The sequence below is a fragment of the Neopsephotus bourkii genome, unplaced genomic scaffold, assembly GCF_033783945.1.
Source record: "Neopsephotus bourkii isolate Nb327-2 ecotype Australia unplaced genomic scaffold, CSIRO-AGI_Nbou_v1 NB_360, whole genome shotgun sequence".
Taxonomy (NCBI): Eukaryota; Metazoa; Chordata; class Aves; order Psittaciformes; family Psittacidae; genus Neopsephotus; species Neopsephotus bourkii.
This window is the reverse complement of record NW_026900866.1, coordinates 1,091,129-1,104,088: the sequence shown is the minus strand read 5'-3', so window position 1 is coordinate 1,104,088 and position 12,960 is coordinate 1,091,129.

Genomic DNA, 12,960 nt, shown 5'->3' with positions numbered 1-12,960 from the left:
AATGACTGGCCATGTGTCTTAAAGAAATGGCACTGTAAACATCACACATGTAAATGCTTCTGGGGCCCAACTTGCTTAGAACACTAAAAAATATGTCTTAGGCTCCTAAGTCCTATTTGCCTCACAATATCCTGAAATTTAATATTAGTCTCTTCTGTAAAGCATAAACAGCATTGGCATTTGTCGTTCTATTCACAGAATTCAATCCAGGGAGAAACATTTCAAGAGAATCAGCTGTGCCTTGATGCAATCTCTGGCAGCTGCAGCCCTTAAATACTTCCACTAGATGTCTCTATCGATTTCAAAGTCAACTTCCAAAATGGAATTCCTGTTCAGCCTAGCCATTTAAGTCATTTTCTCAAAACCATTCCTCTTGATGTTGCAATTAAAGTACATGATTTGCAGGCATTCCGGAAAAAATCCCAAACTCACTTCAAAACACACATCACTTCAGTGTTATACAATATTAATATACAAAGCAATTTTATGTTTCTACAATCTTTTCATTAATTCATAAAATATAATAATAATTTGAGCTACAAAAGTACAAGAAAATGATGTTTCTTACCACTTTTTTCCACTTGGGTATGACTACAGTTTCTTTGTGGAGCATCCTGTTTTCTGGCCAAGAAGCTTAATTTTTCCACTCAAAAAGGAGTCAAATGCTGCTCTATAAATTGTATTCAGAGACACCTCCCAATGGCATGATTGCCCTTAAGCAACCTTAATACAGGTCTAGTGAGGAATTGCTACTCTTTGGCATGTTTGCCAGGCACCTGTTTTGCTAAGTTATTATCTGAGGAACAGTTTGGCTCCCCAGGGAGCCAAAGGAAGTTAGGCAACAAATTCCTTCTCTGCATCCTCATCAGATCCATAGTGTGGGAGATTTTGCACCACCCTGGACAGGCTCCTTTCTGATCTCTTAACATCAATGCTAAATGCAGTGTAACAGTCTGTGCAATGGTGAGGAGTGGATGGCCAATAATTCCTGAGATGTATTTTTAGCTGTTTATATATATAAAGACCAAATCTTTTTTGTTTGTTATAGCATAAAATCATAGAATCATAGAATGGTTTGGATTGAAAAGGACCTTAAGATCATCTGGTTCCAAGCCCCTGCCATGTGAGGGGTTCAAACGAAACCATGTCACCCAAGACTCCCTCCAACCTGGCCTTGAACACTACCAGGGATGGAGCATTCACAACTTCCTTGGGCAACCCATTCCAATGCCTCACCATCCTCATGGTAAAGAACTTCTTCCTTGTATCTAACCTGAACTTCCCCTGTTTAAGTTTGAACCCATCACCCCTTGTCCTATCACTACAGTCCCTAATGAAGAGTCCCTATCCAGCATCCTTGTAGCCCCATTCAGACACTGTGGAAGGCTGCTCTGAGGTCTCCACACAGCTTCTCTTCTCCAGGCTGAACAGCCCCAATGTCCTAAGCCTGTCTTCATACGGGAGGTGCTCCAGCCCCCTGATCATCCTCGTGTCCTCCTCTGGACTTGCTCCAACAGTTCCATGTCCTTCTTGCGTTGAGGACACTAGAACTGTACACAATACTCCAAGTGAGGTCTCACGAGAGCATCTGGGTTGGAAAATCAAATTATTTGGAAGTGAATACACATTTAATTTTGGTGATGATATAATGTGTTCCATTATTACTGTCTAGGATTGTATTACAAAATACAATTTTACATATTTGAGGAGAGGGGAAACACCTCTTTTTTTTTAAACCATTTACTCACAAAACATGAGAACTTTATGACAGGGATCTTGTCTCCTTATCTTTCTGTAAACTGTCATCTTGATTGCTGGTGTTATACAGTAATTATGCCACATTTAAAATTGTCTCCCATCTGCTCTAGAAGGAGGAGCCTTGGAGTCTCACCAATATAGTCACTCTGGGAAATGATACTCTGAGTCATTAGGAACAATAGTTTTTCCCCAGTGTTGCTTACAGTTACTTCTCTTGAAGGATTTAAAGATTGAAGGTATTCAGTTAATAGCTGGAGTCCAGTAAAGAGCACTGGAATAACTTTAAATAGGCTACAGGGGAGAGGGCAGCTCTTGGGACTAGGTGGAGTATGTCTCTTTATTCATGAACATATGGCTGTTGCTTGCGAATTGGGAAACAACCTTGCTTTTCAGGTCCAGATGCAGTGCTGCACAATGGGTAGCTACCAAAGATGTTCACTTTGCTCAGAGCAGCTCCACCTCACAGCCAAATAAAAGCGATATTGTCAGAAGTGTCTATAAACACTCATTTCTTTCCCCCTTCTTTAAATGGAATGAAAGGACAAAAGCACATACACACACAAAATAATCTAACAGTTGTCCTTTTGAGAAGTTCCTCCTCTTCCCAATACTCCAAGCAAATTTAATATAAGTATTGAATTAATCACAACCTAATAATGCTCAGTATATCCTGGCAGAGCTGGGTGAGACAAGAAACAGCTCAAGCACAGTAAACGTGTGTGTTATTTCCCTAGTACATGCTGTGTCCACAGCGTGGGGCTGTTTGCTAGGACATGTCTATTGTGAAAGGCCAGGGTTCTTCGCATTCATGAGAGTGGAAGAATGCCAGTGCTGCAGACTCCAGATTCATTTGTACGCATTTGTTTTCGTCATTGAAGTCATTCAGCAGAAGTTGTCTACGTTTCTGTATCAAGTCAGATTCTGTTTATAAGCTAGATGTAGCCAGTAACCAACTATCTCCCCAAAGACCTCAATCTACCCTAGACAAACAGAGATCATAGTAAGGCAGCACAGCTTCATTTATGTTTGACTGTTGTATGTGCAGGCACTGCTATGTAGCAGGCTGAAGGTCTAGTAAATAGTTGTTATCTCCTGACAGGTATGAAGTCATAAAGGCACAGGTTGTAACACAGACATTTACTATATATAAAGTAAAAGACAACACTGTGTTATTTTCGCACCTTGCCAGAACCCTTTCTTCTTATCACAGAAGCAATTAATATTACATCTTCTTTCTTTTCATATTACAGCCATAGTGCTTGCCTTGGGAAAGGAAAGACAATGTTCAGCTTTCTCTATTGCACACACTCAAAATCTTAAAACCTTATTAATGAAAAATACCCTGATTTTGAATTAAACTAAAATTACTAGACAAAAATACTGACTATGGATGTTATTTCATTGTACAGAAATCTCCAGCCATAGCTCAAACAGAGACCGTTACTCTCATTTCATATTTCTATCAATTAGTGTTCTATCTAGTTACTTTGTATAATGTTTTTCATCTTGTTGTCAAATATTAAAATAGAAATGTGAAAGACTTCCTTGGGGGTATGGGCTGGGGATGAAGAGGGAGTAATTTAGAGATGTTGGAAGGAACAGGATGTGAGAGAACAGTGGAAGTCACATTTTGGATAGAGCATAGCACTTCGTGTCAAAAGGTCCTTTGTTTAAGTCTGTATTAAAAATTGGCGAAAGACCTTTCAAACCTTGGTAATAGTGATAAGAATACAAGGACATAAAGAAGCAGATAGAATCATAGAATCATAGAATGGTTTGAGTTGGAAAGCACCTTAATATCATCCAGTTCCCGCCCCCTGCCATGGGCAGGGACACCTCACACTAGACCATGTTGCCCAAGGCTCTGTCAAACCTGACCTTAAACACCGCTAGGGACGGAACATTCACCACTTCTTTGGGCAGACTGTTTCAGTAAAGAACAGTAAAGAACTCACAGTAAAGAACTTTTTCCTTATATCTAACCTGAACTTCCCCTGTTTAAGTTTGAACCTGGTCCTAGAAGAAGAATATTCTTGTTTACAGTATGTGAACCAAGCAAACCTAAGGAAATGCATCTGAAATGCAACAATTAAAAAAAAAATTCATTTTTACTCAGTGTGTTGTGATTTACACAGGATTAGCCATGCGTGTGCAAAATTACCCGTAGCCACAGTACATGGTTCTTAGAAGCAGAATGTCACTTGATGGTGCTAAGAAACATGTCATTTTGTTGCTTAATAATTTACTGCTGAAGGATTTCTGAATTGTTCTATGCTAATTTTCTCCAATTGGACATTGGAGAAAGAAGTCATTGAACTGGCTTAGAAGGGGCTGACTTTTAAAGGGTGGGTACCTCACTGTTACTGAAGTTGTGAAAATATCTGAAAATGCATAAATTCAGGCACACAAATTAAGTAGTCATTTTCAAAAATCATTTTATCCAATGTCCTTTAGAAGTCCTTTGAGTCACAGTTCTAGCTATATTCTAGCTATAGATCTTTTGCACCCATGTTGCCAGAGTGTCGTGGTTTAATCCAGCCAGACAGCTTGTTCACTCACCCCCCCCCTTTTTGCCCTCCCTCTACTTCCGGAGGGACGGAGAGGAGAATTGAAAAGAATGCAACTCCCCTGGGTTGAGATAAGAACAGTTTAGTAACTAAGGTGTAACACAAATCACTGCTGCTACCACCAATAATAATAATAATAATAAAGGAAATAACAAGGGAAGAGAATACAACACCTCAGCACCAGGCGACCAATAACTCGCCCACCCCAGCCCAACCAAGCACCGACTGATACCTCCTCCAACCCTGAAGTCCCAGCCCTTCCGGGTAACTCTCCGGTACATCCTGGGCATGACGTGCTGTGGTATGGAGTACGTCTTTGGTCAGTTTGGATCAGGTGTCCTGTCTCTGCTTTCCTCCCAGCTTCCCTCCTCCCTGGCAGAGCATGAGGCCCACAAAGTCCTTGGCCAAACCAAAACGTCATTGTTATCAGCACTGCTCCCAGGCTGAAGGTCAAAACACAGCACTGCACCAGCTACCGAGAAGGAGAAAACTGACTGCTACTGCTAAACCCAGGACACAAAGATGTGCTATATCATTACAGATTAAGTAGCTGATTGATGGTGACTTCTGAGTCACACAAAAGGATAATAAGCCATTCCTTTAATTAAGAGCATTTAATGAGTGGTGCTTCTACTTATCCCCTTTCCATTTTAAATCGATACTTTAGCTTTATATCTCTGATTTCATACATTTCCAGAAAAATACTTCATATATTAGACCATACATACATACAATTTGGTGGCCTTCTATGATGGGGCTACAGAACTGATGGACAGCAGTAAAGCAGTTGATGTCATCTACCTGGACTTGTGTAAAGCGTTCGACACTGTCCCACACGACATCCTTGTCTCTAAATTGGAGAGACATCAATTTGATGAATGGCACTCGGTGGATAAAGAACTGGCTGGATGGCCGCACACGAAGAGTTGTAGTCAATGGCTCAATGTCCGTCTGGAGACCAGTTACGAGTGGTGTCCGTCAGGGATCAGTGTTGGGACCGGTCTTGTTTAACATCTTCGTCACTGACACGGACCATGGGATTGAGTGCGCCCTCAGCAAGTTTGCTGATGACACCAAGCTGTGTGGTTCGGTTGATACACTGGAGGGAAGGAATGCCATCAAGAGGGACCTTGACATGCTTGTGAGGCGGGCTGATGTCAACCTCATGAAGTTTATCCATGCCAAGTGCAAGGTCCTACACCTGGGTCGGAGCAATCCCAGGCACAGCTACAGGCTGGGCAGAGAAGAGATTCAGAGCAGCCCTAAGGAGAAGGGCTTGGGGGTGCTGGCAGATGAGAAAATGAACATGAGCCGGCAGTGTGTGCTTGCAGCCCAGAAAGCCAACCGTGTCCTGGGCTGCATCAAAAGGAGTGTGACCAGCAGGTCGAAGGAGGTGATCCTGCCCCTTTATTCTGCTCTCGTGAGACCTCACCTGGAGTATTGTGTACAGTTCTGGTGTCCTCAACATAAAAAGGACATGGATCTGTTCGAACAAGTCCAGAGGAGGGCCACGAGGATGATCAGGGGACTGGAGCACCTCCTGTATGAAGATCGGCTGAGAAAGTTGGGGCTGTTCAGCCTGGAGAAGAGAAGGCTGCGAGAAGACCTCATAGCAGCCTTCCAGTATCTGAAGGGGGCCTATAGGGATGTTGGGGTGGACTCTTCATTAGGGACTGTAGTGATAGGACAAGGGGTAATGGGTTAAAACTTAAACAGGGGAAGTCTAGATTGGATATAAGGAGGAAATTCTTTCCTGTTAGGGTGGTGAGGCACTGGAATAGGTTGTCGAGGGAGGTTGTGAATGCTTCATCCCTGGCAGTGTTCAAGGCCAGGTTGGTTGAGGCCTTGGGTAATATGGTTTAGAGTGAGGTATCCCTGCCCATGGCAGGGGGGTTGGAGCTTGATAATCTTGAGGTCCTTTCCAACCCTAACTATTCTATGATTCTATGATTCTATGATACATACCACTTTAGCAATCATTGGCTTTCCTGATTTTCCTTAGCTGTGAAAAGCCAGTTAACAGCACATCAGATAAAATGCCAAAGCAGCTTACTGGGAGTGAAATACCAGCACTGCACTTTCACTTCAGGCTTCTTCATAGAGCTGTGTTGCCTTAATGGAATTTAGTAGTCTATTCCCATTTAAATGGAATTCTCACCTCATGTACAAAAGAATTTATTTTAAAATGCAGTAATATAATAATATATACATGATATATATATAAACAGCTAGGGATACTGTTTCTGTTTTGTAAATATTCAAATTGATTAAATGGGCAGTTTGGTAATATATTACAGTATTTAATCTGAGAAACATTATATTCTGTTAAAGTTTGTTACATTTCTTCAGTCTTGTACCTCTGGGTTTCTTCATTTCCCCCTTGTTACCTTATTTGTCAGACTTATTTATTTCCACCTTGTACCCATTCAGTACCAGTACCCTTCTCAGAAGTTGTTCAGCCACTAGCTTCAAACCATCTGCTTGCATTTCCGCACACAAATGTTCAAGTTATGATTTCCTGTGGCCACGAGGTTGTGATTCCAGAGAAAGAATCTGGTTTCCAACTAAGGAAATAACCCTTTCCCATTCAGGGCCACAGAGCTGAATTGAGAGCCTAAATTGAAGTAAAGTGATACTATTTAATCTCATATGGACTTAATGTCACGCTTACACTAGGTTTGTTTGCAGCACAGCACAGCACAGGTCATCGTAATGACCGCAACACCTCCTAGTAGTTCATCCTGCTAATGACAATGCGGTCATTGCCAGGTGCTTCGTTATATCCAAGTGACTACAATTATATAACTAAATGTGTCTTCTTAACCCTTGGCACTTACTGGATGTCTTATACCTGGAAGCACAACTGTACTTTATTCCTATGTAAAGTAAATGTATATTTACATATTCCTATGTAAAGTAAATTTCTGGTTTTATTCTCCATGTCTGATTTCTGTGGATCGTCCTTTTCTTTCAATTAGATAATTTAGTGGCTTCAGGGTTTTTTTTTTCCCTTTTTCAGTCAAGCCCAAGGAAGTGCATAGCAATGAGGCTATGGCTATTATATATTAGGGAAAAACATCACCAAAAAAGTTCATAAGCACTGGTATAATTTTCCTGTTACTCACTTCTGGTGCAGGAATATGAAATAGAGCATCATGGCATGGCATCACATGGTAACAACTGTATGTAATGGTCTGATACTTTTAATGTCAAGTATTCCTATTGCCTGCTGCCTATAGAATGTGATCTGAGTGACAGAGAGATTCTTAACATCTTCTTACATTATGGTTTTCCTGTCCTTGCAGAACTAAAGGCATATAATTTTTCATCCTTTGTATGCATACAGATATCAGTAACACATTCAGATCAATTACTTTTCTATATAGTATATGCAATATAATTTTTACGTTACCATTTGTTTCATAAGCAAAGGCTGAACTTGACAGACATTTAAAAAAACATTAATTTCATTAACAACGTTTTTGTGATGATGGATCAAGTGACAGCTCCTTAATGTGCTGAAGTTTCATAAGAAACTTAAAGGGTAATTGTTTTAAACAAAAAACACAATAGATTAAAACCTTTAAAGAAATATATATAACACCACCCCCCAAAACTAGTATTTTTCAATACTGAAATATACTGCTGAAGGAGAAGTAGAAAATGCCTAGAAATATTTAAATGCTGTATACAAAAGTTACTTGCACTGAATCTTGTGACCTTATAGCTGTAGTTTTTGCTACCATGAACAATATACTTGCTGTTTTAGAGCATACTCTGTTAGAAATAGAAAGGATATATGCATAAGAGCAAAAATGATAATGACCTTATACCGATCAAAAGATAACCCCATTTTCATACACTGTAGCATGAAAATAAGAAGCATTTATGATCCATCTGAATGGATATGGGGAGAGCGTTTAAATATTCAGCTGGAAGCCAGATGCCACTGTAGTGGGTCATTTTCTTAAGTCCCTATTAAAATCAAATCTAATTGAAAGAAGAAGCTCTGCAAAGTTCAAATGCATTTTCTGGAAAACTGGGAAGCAAAAGAATGGAAGTCAAGAGGGTGATGCAGGAGCTGAGTGCACTTTTCTTTAATCTTTAGCTACACTGAAAGTAGCCCAAGGGTGAGTAACAGCTTTGCTTAAATTCTGTGCCAGTTTTACTGGGGGAGGGGGGGGTTGGGAGGGTGGTGGTGGAGGGGGGGCTGGCCGTTTCTAGCAGAAACTACATCCTTTTTCATGTATTTCACACTAAATAATAAATTATTAATTTTTTTCCTGCTTTTTAAAAAGGAGAAAATGTCCTCAATAAGGCATTGTATAGGACTCAACAAAATTATTGCTCGTTGCATTTCCAAAAGTACTACATATGTTCCAGCTTAACTTAGATTTAACTTTTCAGGCATCTATCCTGTTTACATACACTATACATACATATACTATACATACACTTTCTAGTATATGTATAGATAAATATTACCAAACTTGTAACATTGCTCCTTATCTTAAGTATTCATCAGGTGCCTTTAATGATTCACCTAAATATATTGCAGGTAGCAAGCAATATTGTGGAGATCACACTTGCTTGTCTCTCTGATGCTTTCAGTAAAGACCCTTCCAATGCAAATAGAGATGTCTAATTACAGCTAACCTAGAGCATCTTTGTTGTACAGACAAACATTTCTTCAGAGTCAGACAGAAGGTGAGATCCTTTCCTGATCGTAATGATTAATAAATGAAAAAGTACTGTAAAGTAAATTACACTGCACCAGGCTTGATCTGCAGTTTAGGGCAAACCTTAAACTCAAACAACTAACTCACTCAGTTTAAGTTTCCTTCCTCTCTTCCTTTTGTACTGAAAATTAGCTATGATTCTGTGTAAAACATCAGCAAAACTTCAGAGCAGCCTTTCTTTTTTAGTTCTTGTGGTAGCCAGCATGGAGCAAAATGCTTCTCCCTGAGGAACTGTCAAGACACAAGTCTCTTCTTCCCGTTTATTCACCACTGAAGAAAAATTACTTGCTTTGACTTCCAAATGTGGCCAGAGATTATAGCTTATATTAGGAATAATCACAAATTTGGGGCATCAGTGCCACAATGAAAGAAAAGCAAACAGTTTAAGGCATTCCCTGAAAAATAATGATCATCTAGTTTCAAACCCCTGCCATGGGCAGGGACACCTCATACTAAACTGTATCACCCAAGGCTCTGTCCAACCTGGCCTTGAACACTGCCAGGGATGGTGCATTTACCACTTCTCTGGGCACCCTGTGCCAGCGCCTCACCACCTTCACAGTAAAGAACTTCTTCCTTATATCTAACCTGAACTTCCCCTGTTTCAGTTTGAACCCATCATCTCTTGTCCAGGCTGAACAGCCCCAACTTTCTTAGCTTGTCTTCGTACAGGAGGTGCTCCAGCCCCCTGATCATCCTTGTGGCCTCCTCTGGACTTGCTCCAACAGCTTCATGTTCTTCTCATGTTAAGGATACCAGAACCGAACACAATACTCCCAAGTGAGGTCTCAAAAGAGCAGAGCAGAGCAGGATCACCTCCTTGGACCTTGCTGGCCACACTCCTGTGGGTGCAGCCCAGCACACAGGTGGTTTCTGGGCTCAAGCGCACACTGAAGCTGGCTCACGGTCAGTTTCTCACCAGTCAACACCCCGAAGTCTTTCTCTGCAGGGCTGCTCTGAATCTTTTCTCTGCCCAACCTGTAGCTGTGCCTGAGATTGCCTTGACCCAGCTGTAGGAACTTGCACTTGACTTGGCTGAACTTCGTAAGGCTGGCATCAGTCAACTCTCAAGTGTGTCAAGGTCTGGATGGCATTCCTTCCCTCCAGCCTATCAGCTGAACTACACAGCTTGGTGTCATCAGCAAACTTTCTGAGGGTGCATCAATCCCATTGTCCATTTTGCCAACAAAGATGTTTAGCAGGATCAGTCCCAAAACCAACCTAAGGTGTACCTAAGGTCTTCATTCTCACAGTCCCGGCATCCACCTTCCAAGACTTGGGCTGTGTGGTCAGAGCATTTGCCAGTGCAGACTGAGGCAAAGAAGTCATTGAGAACCTCAGCCTTATCCAAAACCAGGGTAGCCAGTTCTCCTGATAGTTTTCAGAGAGGATCCATGTTGTTCCTGGTGTGTCTTTTGTTTGCTGCATACCTGTAGAATCCCTTCCTGTTATCTTTCACATCCCTGGCCAAACTCAATCCTAACTGCGCCTTAGCTTTCCTGACCTGGTGTCATGGTTTAAGCCCAGTCGGCAACTCAGCCATGCAGCCGCTCGCTCATTCCCCCCCCCCCTTACTAACCCACTGCTCCTGGAGGGATGGGGAGGAGAATCGAAAGAATGTAACCCCCACAGGCTGAGATAAGAGCAGTTCAATAACTGAGGTATAACACAAATCACTACTGTTGCCACCAATGATAATAATGATATGGGAAATAACAAGGGAAGAGAATACAACGGCTCAACACCCACTGACCGATACCCAGCCTGACTGAGCAGTGATCTACCCCTTCTGGGTAACTGCCCCCAGTTTGTATACTGGACATGACGTGCTGTGGTATGGAATACCCCTTTGGTTAGTTTGGGTCAGGTGTTCTGTCTTTGCTTCCTCCCGGCTTCCCCTCCTCCCTGGCAGGGCATGAGACTCAGAAAGTCCTTGGTCAGAGTAAACATTACTGAACAACAACTAAAACATCGGTGTTATCAGCGCCATTCCCAGGCTGAAAGTCAAAACCACAGCACTGCACCACTTACTAAGAAGGACAAAAATGACTGCTACTGCTGAACCCAGGACATCTGTTCCCTAGCTTCCCTGACAACATCCCTGTATTCTTCCCATGCTGCCTGTCCTTGATTCCACCTTTTATAAGCTTCTTTTTCCCCACTAAGTTTCCTCTGCAGCTCCTTATCCACCTATGGAGGTCTCCTGGCCCTTCTGCCACACTTCCTTCTTGTTGGTTCCTGTAAGTACCCCAACACTAGTTGACTTATTTGCTTTCATTTTTATTCACTTTTATTCGAGTTTCATTCAGGTTTATTCACTTTTATTCCTTTTAATTCACTTTTTAATCACTTTATTCACTTTTTATTGACTTTTCACTCAGTTTTCTTCCAATTTGGTTTAGTCACTTTTAGTAACATTTTTTTTCCTAGATACCCCATAGCGACCCAGAGCAACCCCTGCACATCCCATAGAACCCGCCCCCCCCCTTATAGGACCCCAAGCCTCATAAACTCCCTATAGACATCACATAAGGTCCCAGAGTGACTTGTAGACACCCCATAGCAACACTTAGCAACCCACGGACACACCATAGTGACCTACAGAAGCCAGTAAACACCACATAGTGACCCACAGACACCCAGAGCAAAAAAAACCCCATGATTTTGGGTCTGCGAGGGTTGGGGCGGGAGGGAGAATACCCCCCCAGAACTCGGTATAGCAGATAGAGGCGTGCGCGGGGAGAGCACTAGCTGCTGCCATCATGTGGCCAGAGTGCTTTACTGCAGGTGGTTGTGATGAACGGGACGCGCTCTGACGCCGGGCGCTGCTCCCTGCTGCCGTCCTGTGTTCAGAACTCAGTACTGCAGGTGGCTGTGATTGCGCTGTGCGGGTGGCTCCGGGAGCTCCTCTCTGCTGCCATCCTATGGCCATTGTTCGGTACTGCAGGTGCTGGTGACGAGTCATCTTTTCGGCCGGGACGAAAAAGATCCAAACTAGCCAAGGGGTATTCCATACCACAGCACGTCATGCCCAGTATATAAACTGGGGGGAGTTATCCGGGAGGTCCTTAATTCAAGCTGCATCTTCATTCACAACCTCTTAATCTTTCACGAGGTTGAAACCTAGATGTGTTTTCAGCCTCTTTTGTTACTGTTTTATTGTACCTGCTGAATCTGCTGCAGACTGGAAATAAACTGAACTCAGTGAGTGAATTACAGATAATCCATTGCAATCCAGCCTGCAATTTTGGACAGTAGCTTGAAATACATAAGACCTTCTCTCATACTCCTCAGTTCACTTCTCACAGCTGAGCTGAGGTAAATTGGCAAAGTATAAATGAAATGACAGCAGAAAACATTGACAGAGATAAAAGAACAGAACTGCAGAAAGTACAATTTGTTTCTGAATTCACTATCGAGCAGTTACAAAGATGCCTCATATGGAAAAGGCACTTATTTTATGTTACTATTTCCTTTTCTGGGAGGCTTCAGTTTTTTTCTGTGTTGCTTTGTTGCTCTGTGCTGCCTCTCGCTGCTTCTGGGCTTTCTTTTTGTCAGACTACGTCCAAAGAAAACACCAGTCCAGGAGGTGATCCTGCCCCTCTCCTCTGCTCTCGTGAGATGCCACTTGCAGCACTGTGTGCAGTTCTGGTGTCCTCAGCATAAGAAGGACATAGAGCTGTTGGAGCAATTCAAGAGGAGGCCACGAGGATGATCAGGGGCTGGAGCACCTCCCATATGAAAACAGGCTTAGGACATTGGGGCTGTTCATCCTGGAGAAGAGAAGCTGCATGGAGACCTCAGAGCAGCCTTCCAGTATCTGAAGGGGCCTATAAGGATGCTGGAGAGGGACTCTTCATCAGGGACTGTAGCAATAGGACAAGGGGTGATAGGTT